Source organism: Mustela putorius, unplaced genomic scaffold, assembly GCF_011764305.1.
Source record: "Mustela putorius furo isolate JIRA1106 unplaced genomic scaffold, ASM1176430v1.1 tig00000145_pilon_pilon_pilon, whole genome shotgun sequence".
NCBI lineage: Eukaryota > Metazoa > Chordata > Mammalia > Carnivora > Mustelidae > Mustela > Mustela putorius.
In genome coordinates this window covers 33,360,144-33,372,550 of record NW_025421294.1, presented here as the reverse complement: position 1 = coordinate 33,372,550, position 12,407 = coordinate 33,360,144, and positions in this window count along the sequence as shown.

Sequence of the window (12,407 nt, the reverse complement as noted above, 5' to 3'; positions counted from 1 at the left end):
CTGCCTGGGTTCACATCCCAATCATTACTTCTCAAAGCCTTCGCTCCTCATCGTTCTGTTCAGGATCATAGGAGCCTCCATCTCATTAGGCAGTTGTGCAAATTAAATCAAGTGATCCACATAAGAGCAAGATTTTAGAAAATAATGAGCATTCAGTAAGTTCTGGCTACTATAAGCCAGGTGCCTCTCACCAAGGTCCAGGGTACTAAAAATTCGAAGATTCCCAGGTGCAACAGGGAATGCCTGCACAGAGAGGGCTTTATGCTAAAATCACAAAATAAGTACTAACTTATAATAAGTTGGTATAAATCCAGTGCTTTAGTTTTCCATAACATCTAGTTATCTCTGTTTCCTTCCTTCCCCCCTCCCTTTCTTCTTTCCCTTTTTTTTTTTTTTTTTTTAAGATTTTACTTATTTATTTGAACGAGAGAGAAAAATCACAAGCAGGGGGAAGGAGCAGAGGAAGAGGAGGAAGCAGACTCCCCACTGAGCAGGGAGCCCCACACGGGGCTTGATCCCAGGATCCTGAGATCCTGACCCGAGCTGAAGGCAGAGGCTTAACCGACTGAGCCACTCAGGCGCCCCTCCTTTTTCTTTATAAATATCTTTAGGATTCTATTTTCTCTTCCTACTTCAGTGTATCTGTTCTCAGAAGCACTAAGCCTTCTTTTTCCCCCCACCTACTCCTTTCGACTGGCCCAGTGCCTTCTCTCTTACGACCAGGAGGCATATGAAGGTCTGAGGAAGTTAAGAGAGACAGAAAGGAGGAAAAGAGGGAGGAAGATGAGGAGAAAGGGGAGGAGGAAGAAGAAAAAGAACTGGAGGGGCTGGGGGGGGGGAAGGTGGCGGAGAAGAACATAGAAATGAGGTAAAGGGGAGTGAGGAAGGAAAAGAGAAGAAAAAGAAAGCCGTTTCCTACTTGGACAGACTGCTTGTCATCTGTTGAAGCCAGGTGCAGATTTCTTGCTTTTCACACACAAGTCTTTGTTCCCAGGCCCGATTATTTTCTTAGGCTGAATCCCCAGAAGTAAACTGCTGAATGAGGGAATGAACATGTTAAGCTTTTTCAGACACATTATCAATTTCCCCTGCCACAACTCCTTTGGCCTGGTTTCTGGAAATCTCTCCGTGACTGGATTGAGGCATTCTACTGGCCACTCGGCTTGCCTCGCCCACATTTGTGTTTGCGAGGTTTGGGCAGTATAAAAGTTCGTCCCTGTCACCCTCCACATAAAATTTTTTAAAAATCTAGAGATTTCTACGGTGGATAGTTTAAGAGATCACATTTGCTTATTGCTGGCATGCAGGGGTTTCTGGTGTTTCACCATTAAATATAATGTGGGCTTTCGGCTTTAGATAGACACTCTCAAAATCAGGTCAAGAAGATATTCATCTTGCACTAGTCAGAATTCATGGTTTCAAGGTTCTTTCCCATCAGAAACAGAATCTGGGTGACTTACTGGAAGAAAATTTCGCAAGAGTATTTGATCTTTCATGGAATCTCTGGGAAGACTAAAGATCCCAACTCAACCTATAAAAACAAGAAAGGCTGGGAATCATGAAATTACGGATTCAATGGGAATCATTGAAGTTTGGGAGGTTTGCTTATTCCTTGCATAGCCTATGGGAAGCATCCTTTAATAAATATCAGGCTTGCAAATGACCTGAAATCATCTAGTTCAAGGACCCATCTGATATTCGAGTCCTACCAAGTGATGACCCATTGTCTCTGTGCAAATGTCAGTCATGGTCTTGCCAATTTTCTTTGACTTCTAGTCTTTACCCATCATTTCTCTTTTCATCCCTTAGGTCATCAGAAAAAATGTAATGCGTTCTGTTTTCTCTATTGACATTGTTATTCTACCACTTTTATAAAATACAATCATACTGATCCTTAAAAGTAAATTCAAATTTTATCTCTTATAAAAGATAAAAAGCTGGGAAGCTTGATTGTAGCCAAAATTTTTCCCCAAAACTAGTTAGGTTGAGATGCCTTTGCCCCCCTCTGCTGTCTGCAGATTCTACCATCTCTGCTGTCTGCAGACAAAGTTCTAACTGCCCTCTGCTTCTTCTCATTACCCACTTCTGGCTCAGAGTCCTAGGTGAGGGTCTCGGGTTGATCAGGTTTAGTGGGTGTCTGCCCTGTGGTTCTCAGGGAGAGGAAATCAAGTGACTGGCTTATCCCACCAAGATTCACAAAACTCCAAGCCCCATAATGGGCTGCTGACACCGGATAATCACAAATAGAAATGTCAAAGTCTGCGACCCATCTATTCTGACTTTACTAAAATATTTCACTGGGAGTCAATAATGATCACCCTTCCAGCATTTGAAATGACCACATGATTTTTTTGCTTTACACCAATTGCTATAGTAACTATATTTGTAGATTTAGTTGAATCATCTTTCCATTCTTGGAATAAAAGCCACTTGGTTTTGCCATTGTCTTCTTTGAACGTACAGCTGGATTCTGTTTGCTACTATTTTATTTCTTTAGGCTTTTCATGGTTGGTTAATTCGTCGGTGACATAGGTATGCATAATCCTTTTTAGAGTTTGATACTGATATTTTGATTCCACTATAAAATACTTTGGAGGATTTCCCTCTCTGTTTCTTGAAGCACTTTAAATACTTGCAAACACTTCTATTTGCATATGATGTACTTAGAAGTACATCATATATGTGTAATGTAGTGTGTGTGTATGTAGTGTGGTGTATCATATATATTAACTCATTTAATCTCTGTAAGAACCATATGAAGTTAGTGCCATTATTTCCATTTTACACAAGAAAAAATTGACAGGGTGGTTAAGTAACTTGCCAAAGGCCACAATGTAAATCAGTGTCAGAATGTTATGTTCCTGAACATTAGAAAATCTTTACCTGTGAAATATATCCAGGAATGGTATTTATTTGGTTAAGATGCTCTTCGACAATTTAAGAAATAAAACTCGAGAACAGTGGTCCTCAAAGTATGGTCCTCCAACCAGCAGCATCAGCATTACTTAGAAAAAGACCTTGTGAGTCAGCAACTCTGGGATGGGTCCCAACGATCTGTGTTTTAAGAAGCCTTCCAGATGTTTCTGATGCTAGCTAAAGTTGAAGAACCACGAAGCCAGAAATGTAACCATATTAGACATTCAGTGGAACACTGCTGAACCAAGAGGTAAGGGCAGATTTCAAGTTTAGGACTGGAAGTCTTCAAGAATGTTTTTTGTCGTTGTTTGCATAGCTCTTCTTCCTTTGGGGAATTGGTTCTCCCCTCAGCAATGTAATCGTGTGATTTGGGTGGGGCTGCTCAACCAGGACCCTGCTCCATGGGCACAGAACATTCCAAACATTCCTAATATCATATTTATCTGGTTTTAGTAGGCAAAGGCACGCAATCCAAGTCAGGCCAATGAAAATTCCTCCTGGGGTTTAGAGTTAGAGCTATTTTGCTTTTTGCATTATGGAGGGGAGGACAGGTGATAACTGAGGGATATTGTCTGATAATTTCCCTGTCATGTGTAGAAGGCCCACCTGTATAGAAAAGAATAGGTCCATAACAGTGCAAAAAAAAAAAAAAAGGTTTGAGTTGAACTCTGACGAGCTCATCTGAGACCCGGATATGTTATCCTGAAAGCCCTACCCTGAATTTACTAGTTACACAAGCCAATAAACTCTCCTATGCTCAGGCCACTTTGAGTTGCCCTCTGTCATTTGCTATGGAAAGCTCCCGGGCTTCTGCACTAGAGGTAGGGAGTATATAGAGAGAGTTAACCTATTTCATCATGGCAATATTTTGATTTTCAAATCAACTAGTATTTTGACAACTCCAAAGGGCTTACCTAAATTATACGTTTGAACTCCTTCATACCTTAAACATTGTGTAGCCAGTTAAAGTAATTTGGCCTTTGTATGCAGTTGGTCCATAAATTTGCATTTTTGTTTGAACCCAAGCCATTGGTTCCATCTGTCACCAGTCATCTATGACACTTCTGTTTCCCCCACAGCTGGTAGCCGCCACAGAAAATATCAATTCTCAACTGCCGACTCCTTTGGGAGTTTGCTCACTTGGAAAGAAATTCAAAAGGGCAAACCTTGGCAGCTCTCTTTCCTCTGTTTGGCTTAACCATAAGGGAAGCCCTAACACATAGGAAGCACTCAATAATTATTTATCAAATAAATGAAATGAAACCCAGGAGAAAATTTTATTAAAATAATAATTTTTTTAAAAAATTTCAAAAATAAAATTTTTTTAGAAAATGATTTTCTTTCAGCAGCTCAATTCAGCAGTCATGCACGAACGTAGGGGATGTATTCACTTTGGCAAAAGTGAAGTCTTGGGGCCGAGTGCAATTACCGTAACAAAGGCTGGGTCATGGAGCATTTAAACCTTAGGCTGGCACAACCAGGACACCTGCGCCACGCGGCCCTGGGCCTTGGCTCTGTCAGGTGGTAGGTGAGCCCGTGAGCCTTCAGCCGGGGTGACTTATCTCTGACCCAACTTTACCTCCTCCGCTGTCCAAGTGGATTACTGTATTGCCTTGGCTCCCAGCCAAAGCTGGCTTAGACGTGTATTTCTGAAATGTTTATGGCCAGTGAGATTCCTGCCTGGCTTGTGCTCAGCATGTTACTCTGGTGAGATATCCCTAATGGGATATAAATTCCATTGAAAAATAACCTCAGGGAGACCTGTTCTTTCCAGTTAGAGTCCTAGAAGAATCCCTGTAAACATGGTTGTAGTTTTCTTTGTGATTCTGGCTTTTTTTTTTTTTTTTAATTTATTTATTTGACAGACGGAGATCACAAGTAGGCAGAGAGGCAGGCAGAGAGAGAGGAGCGGAAGCAGGCTTCCCGCTGAACAGAAAGCCTGATGCGGGGCTTGATCCCAAGACCCTGAGATCAAGGCCTGAGCCAAAGGCAGAGGCTTTAACCCACTGAGCCACCCAGGCACCCTCTGGCTTTTTTTTTTTTTTTTTAATTGGCCTTCTTAGAGGGAAAAAATTAGGTCTCCCGATAGATCATCTTTATTTTTTTTCCCAAAAGGAAATTTGTTTAACCTCCAAAGAGAAGCATCCTTTGGCTATCTGAATCTAAAAAATATACATCCTTTGGCTACCTGAACCTAAAAAAAAAATAAAGAATGAACTTTATTTTTAAAAAATTTTTTAAGATTTTATTTATTTATTTGAGAGAGAGAGCACAAGCAGGGGGAGCATCAGAGGGAGAGAGAGAAAAACAGGCTCCCCGCTGAGCAGGGAGCTGGAAATGGGTCTTGATCCCAGGACCCCAGGATCATGACCTAACAGAAGGTACATACCCAAACGACTGAGCCACCCAAGTGCCCCAAGCATGAATTATTTTTTTAAAAAATCGACAGAATTACAAATTTCATATATTCCAGCTATAGTTTGCTAATCTTTTCTGGGTATCCTTGACATTTATAGAACAGAAAAATATATCTCACATTTAAAATCAGTAGTCTATTTTTTTTCCCTACGATTTTATTTTATTTATTTGACAGTGAGAGAGGGAACACAAGCAGCAGGAGAGGGAGAGGGAGAAGCAGACTCCCCCTGCAGAAGGAAACCCGATACGGGGCTCCATCCCAGGACCCTGGGATCATGACCTGAACATAAGGCAGACGCTTAACGATTGAGCCACCCAGGCACCTTCAGTAGTCTGTTTTTGATAAGATTCATTTATTTCAGGGATGCCTGGGTGGCTCAGTCGGTTGAGTGGCTGCCTTCCGCTCTGGTCATGATTCCAGTGTACTGGGATCGAGTCTCACATCGGGCTCCTTGCTCCACCGGGAGCCTGCCTTTCCCTCTGCCTCTGCCTGCCACTTTGCCTGCCTGTACTCTCTCTGTCTCTATGACAAATAAATACATAAAATCTTAAAAAAAAAAAAAAACCCAAAAGATTTATTTATTTGATAGAGAGAGCCTGCGATCGGGGGAGGGGCAGAGAGAAGCAGACTCCCTGCTGAGTAGGGAACCTGATGAGGGGCTGGGTCTCACGACCCTGAGATCTTGACCTGAGCTGAAATCAAGAGTCTAATGCTTAACTGAGCCACCCAGGCACCCTTTTGTTTGAGTTTTGAAAGGACACAATTTCACCTCCCTTGAGTGGTTGAGAAATAAACAGAATCACATTGTTTATTATGGAAATATACAAGTCCCAATTTGCCAAAATAAAGTGTCTGACACATACCTGGGAGGTTTTGGCATGCCCTAAAGATGCTGTTTGTCTTTTGTCATTATACATTTACCAAAGAATTGTGGGTTTGAATAATGCAGCAGGCATTCCCATTTGGGGTTGGAAAGCATTGAGATTACAAACTAAAAAAAATAAAAACAGCACTTTCTCTTAAAAAGTATTTTTTATGGATATGGACTTTTATAAGATAGAGGTCGGTTCCTTTTAAAAACCCAAAGTCACATAGTACTAAGGATGATGATGAAAAATTTCAAGGATGTTTAAGAGCAAAAAAATAGGTACTTTAAATACGAACATCCCAATATCCTTACTTCTTTGATCCTGTAAACCAGCCATCAAGTCTAGTTCAAGAGTTTTAGAATCACATAAACAATATTTTCCAAAACTTATTAGGAGGCGCTGACTCAATTAGCTCTCCCAAAGAATGAATGTAATTTGGGGGGTGGGGGATTGTCAGAGCCACCTGGCTCCCTCTGGTCAATCATGTCCTATGTTTTGTGACATTGACCTAAACTCTCTTTTTAAACTTTCTTTTTCCTTCCATGCGCTCCGTTCTGTAAGAGTCCAAAGCATCTAGCCTGCTTCAGCAATATTCTGTTAGCATAATGTAAAGCTCAACTTTAGGCAATAACTGAAGCCTCCGAAATTGCTGTTCTTCTGTCCTCTTGGAAGTTCTCTATTCCTTATCTTCTCTGGCTCTGCACCTTCTATTATTGGCCTGGGGACACTCGCTCACTCTAATTCATTTTGGACACACCTCTCTCACTGACACTCTCTGGGATTGATTGGCGCTGTGCACCCTCTAGTCCCCAACCTGACCCCAGGACCAGCAGAACCAGAAAGCCAGCCAGCCCCGCCCAGCTCTTTCAGGTGCTCCACCTACGCCCTTAGTCATGTCTAATTAACCCTTTCAGGCTTTCCAGGAGTGATAGACTCAGATGCTCCCTTTTAAACAGTAAGGCTGAGGCGCCGCGGTGGCGCAGTTGGTTAAGGGTCTGACTCTTGGTTTTGGCTCAGGTGTGATCTTGGGGTTGTGATCTCAGGGTCATGGGACTGAGCCCTGCTTACAGTGGAGTCTGCTTGGGTTTCTCTCTCTCCCTCTCCCTCTGCCCTGACTCCCACCTGTGTGTGTGTGCAGGCGCGTGCGCTCTCTCCCTCTCTCTCTCAAATAAACAGATCTTAAAAACAAAAGCTAGGCCAAAGAAATCACTCTATTTAACATAAAAATAACAAATTAAATGTAGATTTCTTCAAAATACTTTTTACTTTGTCAAAAAGAGCGAAACTCTACTCCAAAAGGCATTGAGTATATGTTGATGAAACTAACTTAAAATTTTTTTAACCTCTGAAATTCTTTAAATCTTTTATTCACCAGGCTCTTATAAAACACCAAATGGCAAAAGGGACTCTCTGTCTTATGCACATACACCTCCGTTATGCCTCTCCCCAGTTTTTTAAAAAGATTTTTTATTAATTTATTTGACAGAGAGAGAGATCACAAGTAGGCAGAGAGGCAGGCAGAGAGGGAGAGGGAAGCAGGCTCCCCGCTGAGCAGAGAGCCCGAGGAGGGCCTTAATCCCAGGACCCTGAGATCATGACCTGAGCCGAAGGCAGAGGCTTAACTCACTGAGCCACCCGGGCGCCCTTCTCCCCCAATTTTTAACATATGGCCCTAGAAGTTATGTCATCAAAAGCAAACTGTTTTTTCAAGAGAAAACTATGTTTTTCTGCTTGGGGCATGCATCTTCAAGGTAAGGAGAGAGGCCTCAGAAGAAACCAAACTTGCCAACATCTTGATTTTGGCCTCCTATTCTCCAGCACTAGGAGAAAATACATTTCTGTTGGTTAAGCCATGCCTTCTGTGGTATTTTGGTGTTTTGTTACAGTAGCTGTTGCAAGCTAATATGATAAGTGTATCAGCAATTTCACTCCTAGTTATGTCCCCAAAAGAACTGAAAGCCTATGACCACACAAATAATTTTTACATAAAGGTTCACAACAGCATTATTTATAATAACCCAAATCCCAAATATCTACTAAATGATGAATAGCTAAAACGTGGCATATCCATACAATGAAATATGATTCAGTAATTAAAAAGAATGAGGTACTGATAAATGTTACAACACGGGTGAATCTTTAAAACATTAGGCTAAATGAAAAAAGCCAGACACAAAAGGCTATTATATGATTCCATTTATTTTTTTATTTTTTTAATTAAAAAATTTTTTTTATTAGAGAGAGAGAGAGGGAAGGAGGCAGAGGGAGAGGGAAAGAGAGAATCTCGAGCAGGTTCTACACTAAGCCCAGCGCCAGACCTGGGGCTTGAGCTCACGACCCTGAGATCCTGACTTGAGCCAAAATCAAGAGTGGGATGCTCAAACGACTGAGTCACTCAGGTGCCCCTATATGATTCAATTTAAATGTCCAATGTCCAGTGTCCAGAATAGGCACATCTAGTTACAGAAAGTCATTGCAAGGGGCACCTGGATGGCTCCGTCAGTTAAGCATCTGATTCTTAATTTTGACTCAGGTCATGATCTCAGGGTTTTGGGATCAAGCCTGTGTTGGTCTCTGCACTGGCCATGGAGCCTGCTTAAGATTGCCTCTCTTCCTCTGCTTCTGCCCCTTCCCTGCCACACGTTCACACTCTTTCTTTCTCTCTCGCTCTCGGAAAAAAAAAAAAAAAAATAGGAGCCAGGCAAAAGATTGGGGACAGGAGGGAACGGGGAATGGCAGCTGATGAACAGGTTTTTTTTAGGGGAGATGAAAGTGTTTTGGAATTGGTGGTGATAGTTGTGTAACTAAAAACCACTGAACTGTACATTTAAAAGGACAGTTTTCTAGTATGTAAGTTATACTGCAGTAACAAATCCAATCTGGCCCATCTTATTACAAATATTATTTATTATTTATCTAATATGTCACCTAGAGAGGAGGTCGATAGCCAATGATCAAAAACATGTTCAGACAAATTTGAGTTTATGTTTTAGCATTGGGAGGCTCTACTTTTTTTTTCTCATTTTTTATTTTGGTATAAAATCAGAATTACTAGTAAGTTTCAGCAACAGATCACAGAATCCCCAAATATCTTTCACCCAGATTCCACAAATGTTAACATTTTATCACATTTGTTTTACCCCTTTTTTTGCATTTGTGTATGTACTAGTATAACATAATATATAATATAGGTAAAAATATAACACAATATACTGTATAATAATAGATATACACACACTCTTTCTAAATTGAGAATAAGTTGCAGATATGATGCCCCTTTATTCCTAAGTACTCTAGTGTGTACTTCCTAAAAATAAGAGCATTCCTTTACATAACCACGAAGTCAGGAAATTGACATTGATACAATATTACTGCCTAACCTACAGATCTTATTCAGATCTTTCCAATTTCCTACATCATGTCCTTTATAGCAAGAGAAGATTCTAGAACAAATGCCGTATTCTGTTTTCTGTCTCTTTAGTTCCAATCAGCGGGGAACGGTTCCTCTGTATTTTTTGTTTTGTTTTGTTTCCTTACGGTTAAATGGAGATTAGGCATTTGTGGTAGAAATTCCACAGAATTCTCAGTGCGTTATATCAAGAAGCACATTATATCAATTCGTTATTTATCTGGTGACTTTAACTTGGTCCTTGGATGAAGAAGTCTGCCTGTTTCCTCCCTGGTAGAGTAACGACTTTTCTCTTGGTAGCTAAGACTGTGGGAGCTGCATGTCACAAAGTTGCCTCATCTACCTGGTGATGGTAAGGGTGCCAAGGGGCTTGTTCCTACCGGAACAAGCTTTGCCTATGGCTTTGCTCAGGCTTTGCCTGTGCTCTCTGCCTTGCTGGTGGGTCTGCCCCTCATGCCACATCCTCTGATCCAGTTCTTTCTCAGCTCTGATCCATTTCCTTCTCAGCTCTGATCACTAAGGACTCTTTCCTGGCTGTGTTATGATTTGTAAATGGTCAGTAGACTGCCTACCTCTTGTGGATGGGATTGGGTTTCATTCACAGTTGTGTCCTGGAAGGTGGTAAATTTTTTTTTTTTTTCAATGAATGAGTTCCCGGGTGAGGAGAGACCCGGTGAAAATGATTTGTTTGGGTTTTAATGGTTTTGTCCCTTCCCTAGACATTTAGACTTAACTCACATGGAAAAGAAGCCCTTTTGAAGGACAAAAATAAAGCCATAAATTCCTCTTGCTTTGAAATCAAGCAGTTTGCTTTTGAAAGAGACCTGGATGATCACATATTCTAATTCTGGTAGTTTAGAAAAGAATTTGTAAAGATTCCTTGAGGGGTGCCTGGGTGGCTCAATGGGTTAAGCCTCTGCCTTCAGCTCAGGTCATGATCCCAGTGTCCTGGGATAGAGCCCCACATTGGGCTCTCTGCTAGGTGGGGAGCCTGCTTCCTCCTCTCTCTGCCTGCCTCTCTGCCTACTTGTGATTTCTCTTTGTCAAATAAATAAATAAATAAATAAACAAACAAACAAATAAATAAAATCTTAAAAAAAAAATATTCCTCGAGATGGGGCACCTGGGTGGTTCAGCTGGTTAAGCAACTGCCTTTGGCTCAGGTAATGATCCTGGAGCCCCAGGATCAAGTCCCAAGAGCGAGTCCTGGGATCAAGTTCCAGCATGAGGCTCCCAGCTCCACAGGGAGTCTGCTTCTCCCTCTGACCTTCTCCCTTCTCATGCTCTCTCTCACTTTCTCTCTCTCAAATAAATAAGTAAAATCTTAAAAAAAAAAAAATTCCTCAAGATGAAACTGAGTTGGGACCAAAATTCAAGTCCCTGTCCAGGACTTCTTCACAAGGCTAAATTACCTTTAGTCTTGGTCCAACACCTACACACACAAAGTAGTATGAACAAATTTCATGACCTTCGCTAATTAAGATGGCAAATTAAGGTTGCTCCGTTCTTTTTTTATTGAGGTAAAATTCATATAACATAAAACTATTAGCCATTTTAAAGCATACAATTCAACATCATTTTTTTTTTTTTTTTTAAAGATTTTATTTATTTATTTGTCAGAGAGAGAGGAGCGAGAGCCAGCACAGGCAGACAGAGTGGCAGGCAGAGGCAGAGGGAGAAGCAGGCTCCCTGCGGAGCAAGGAGCCCGATGTGGGACTCGATCCCAGGACGCTGGGATCATGACCTGAGCCGAAGGCAGTTGCTTAACCAACTGAGCCACCCAGGCGTCCCTCAACATCATTTTTTGCATTAGATTTTTGTTTCTGAATTCCTTATTATTCCCTATTCCTTATTATTCCCCTGTTCTAATCTCTCACGTGATGCTCTATTAGACCCCTATTTCACTTAAACTCCAGGTAAAGTTATTTTCAGAGGCAGACTGGGCAAAAGCTTGAGCAAATAAGGGATGAAATCAGTCCTTCTCTCCCCATCCCACACCGCCCACCCCATATACTCCAGCTAGGGAGATGCTTAGTTAACCCTTTAGTGGACACTTACCAAAGACTATAAATAAGTGACTCCTTTAAGTGCACTATTTTATTACTGAGGTTTTTGTTTTTTTAATTTTCCCTGTTATGTTTTGGATACAAAAAAAAAAAAAACCAAAAACCAAAAACCAAAAAAAAACAAATCCAGAGGGGGGCAAAAAAAAGGCCTAGCTGCTTTGATGACAATTTTGGTTTGACTCATCATCCAACTGAAAGGAGTAGGGTGATGACTATTTAGGAACCCCTGTGGAGGTGGGAGTGGCTTTGTCTCTCACCCAGTCTTTGCAGCCGGAATGGGCTCTACATCTCACATGAATCTTTCCCCCAAATTTCCAGCCCACTCTGGATCCCCCCTCGGAGCTTGCTTTCAGGGCAACTCATCTGATCCCAAGAGCAAAGCCCTGAGTTTTTTGAGGGGTCTTTTTATACATTTTGCTTAATCTCTACAACTTGACTGAAGACTTTACATTTGAAATCTCTTTGTATTGACTGTTTTGCTTTGATTGAATAAAGATGTATTAAGATGTATCTGAAGTTCTTTCCTCTGTGCATGCAGTTTGTCAGACTTGTGTTCCACCTGAAGTTCAAATCCATGTGGCTCTTGCTCCTCCTGAGAACGAAATTAGAAGAGGAAAGATAAATAAGATATGCTTATTTGGCCAAGGTTTTTGGAGCTTACATAATGGTAGGTGTTATGGATGCAAAGATGAATTAGACAAGGTTTTGGCACTCAGGGAGTTAAAGCG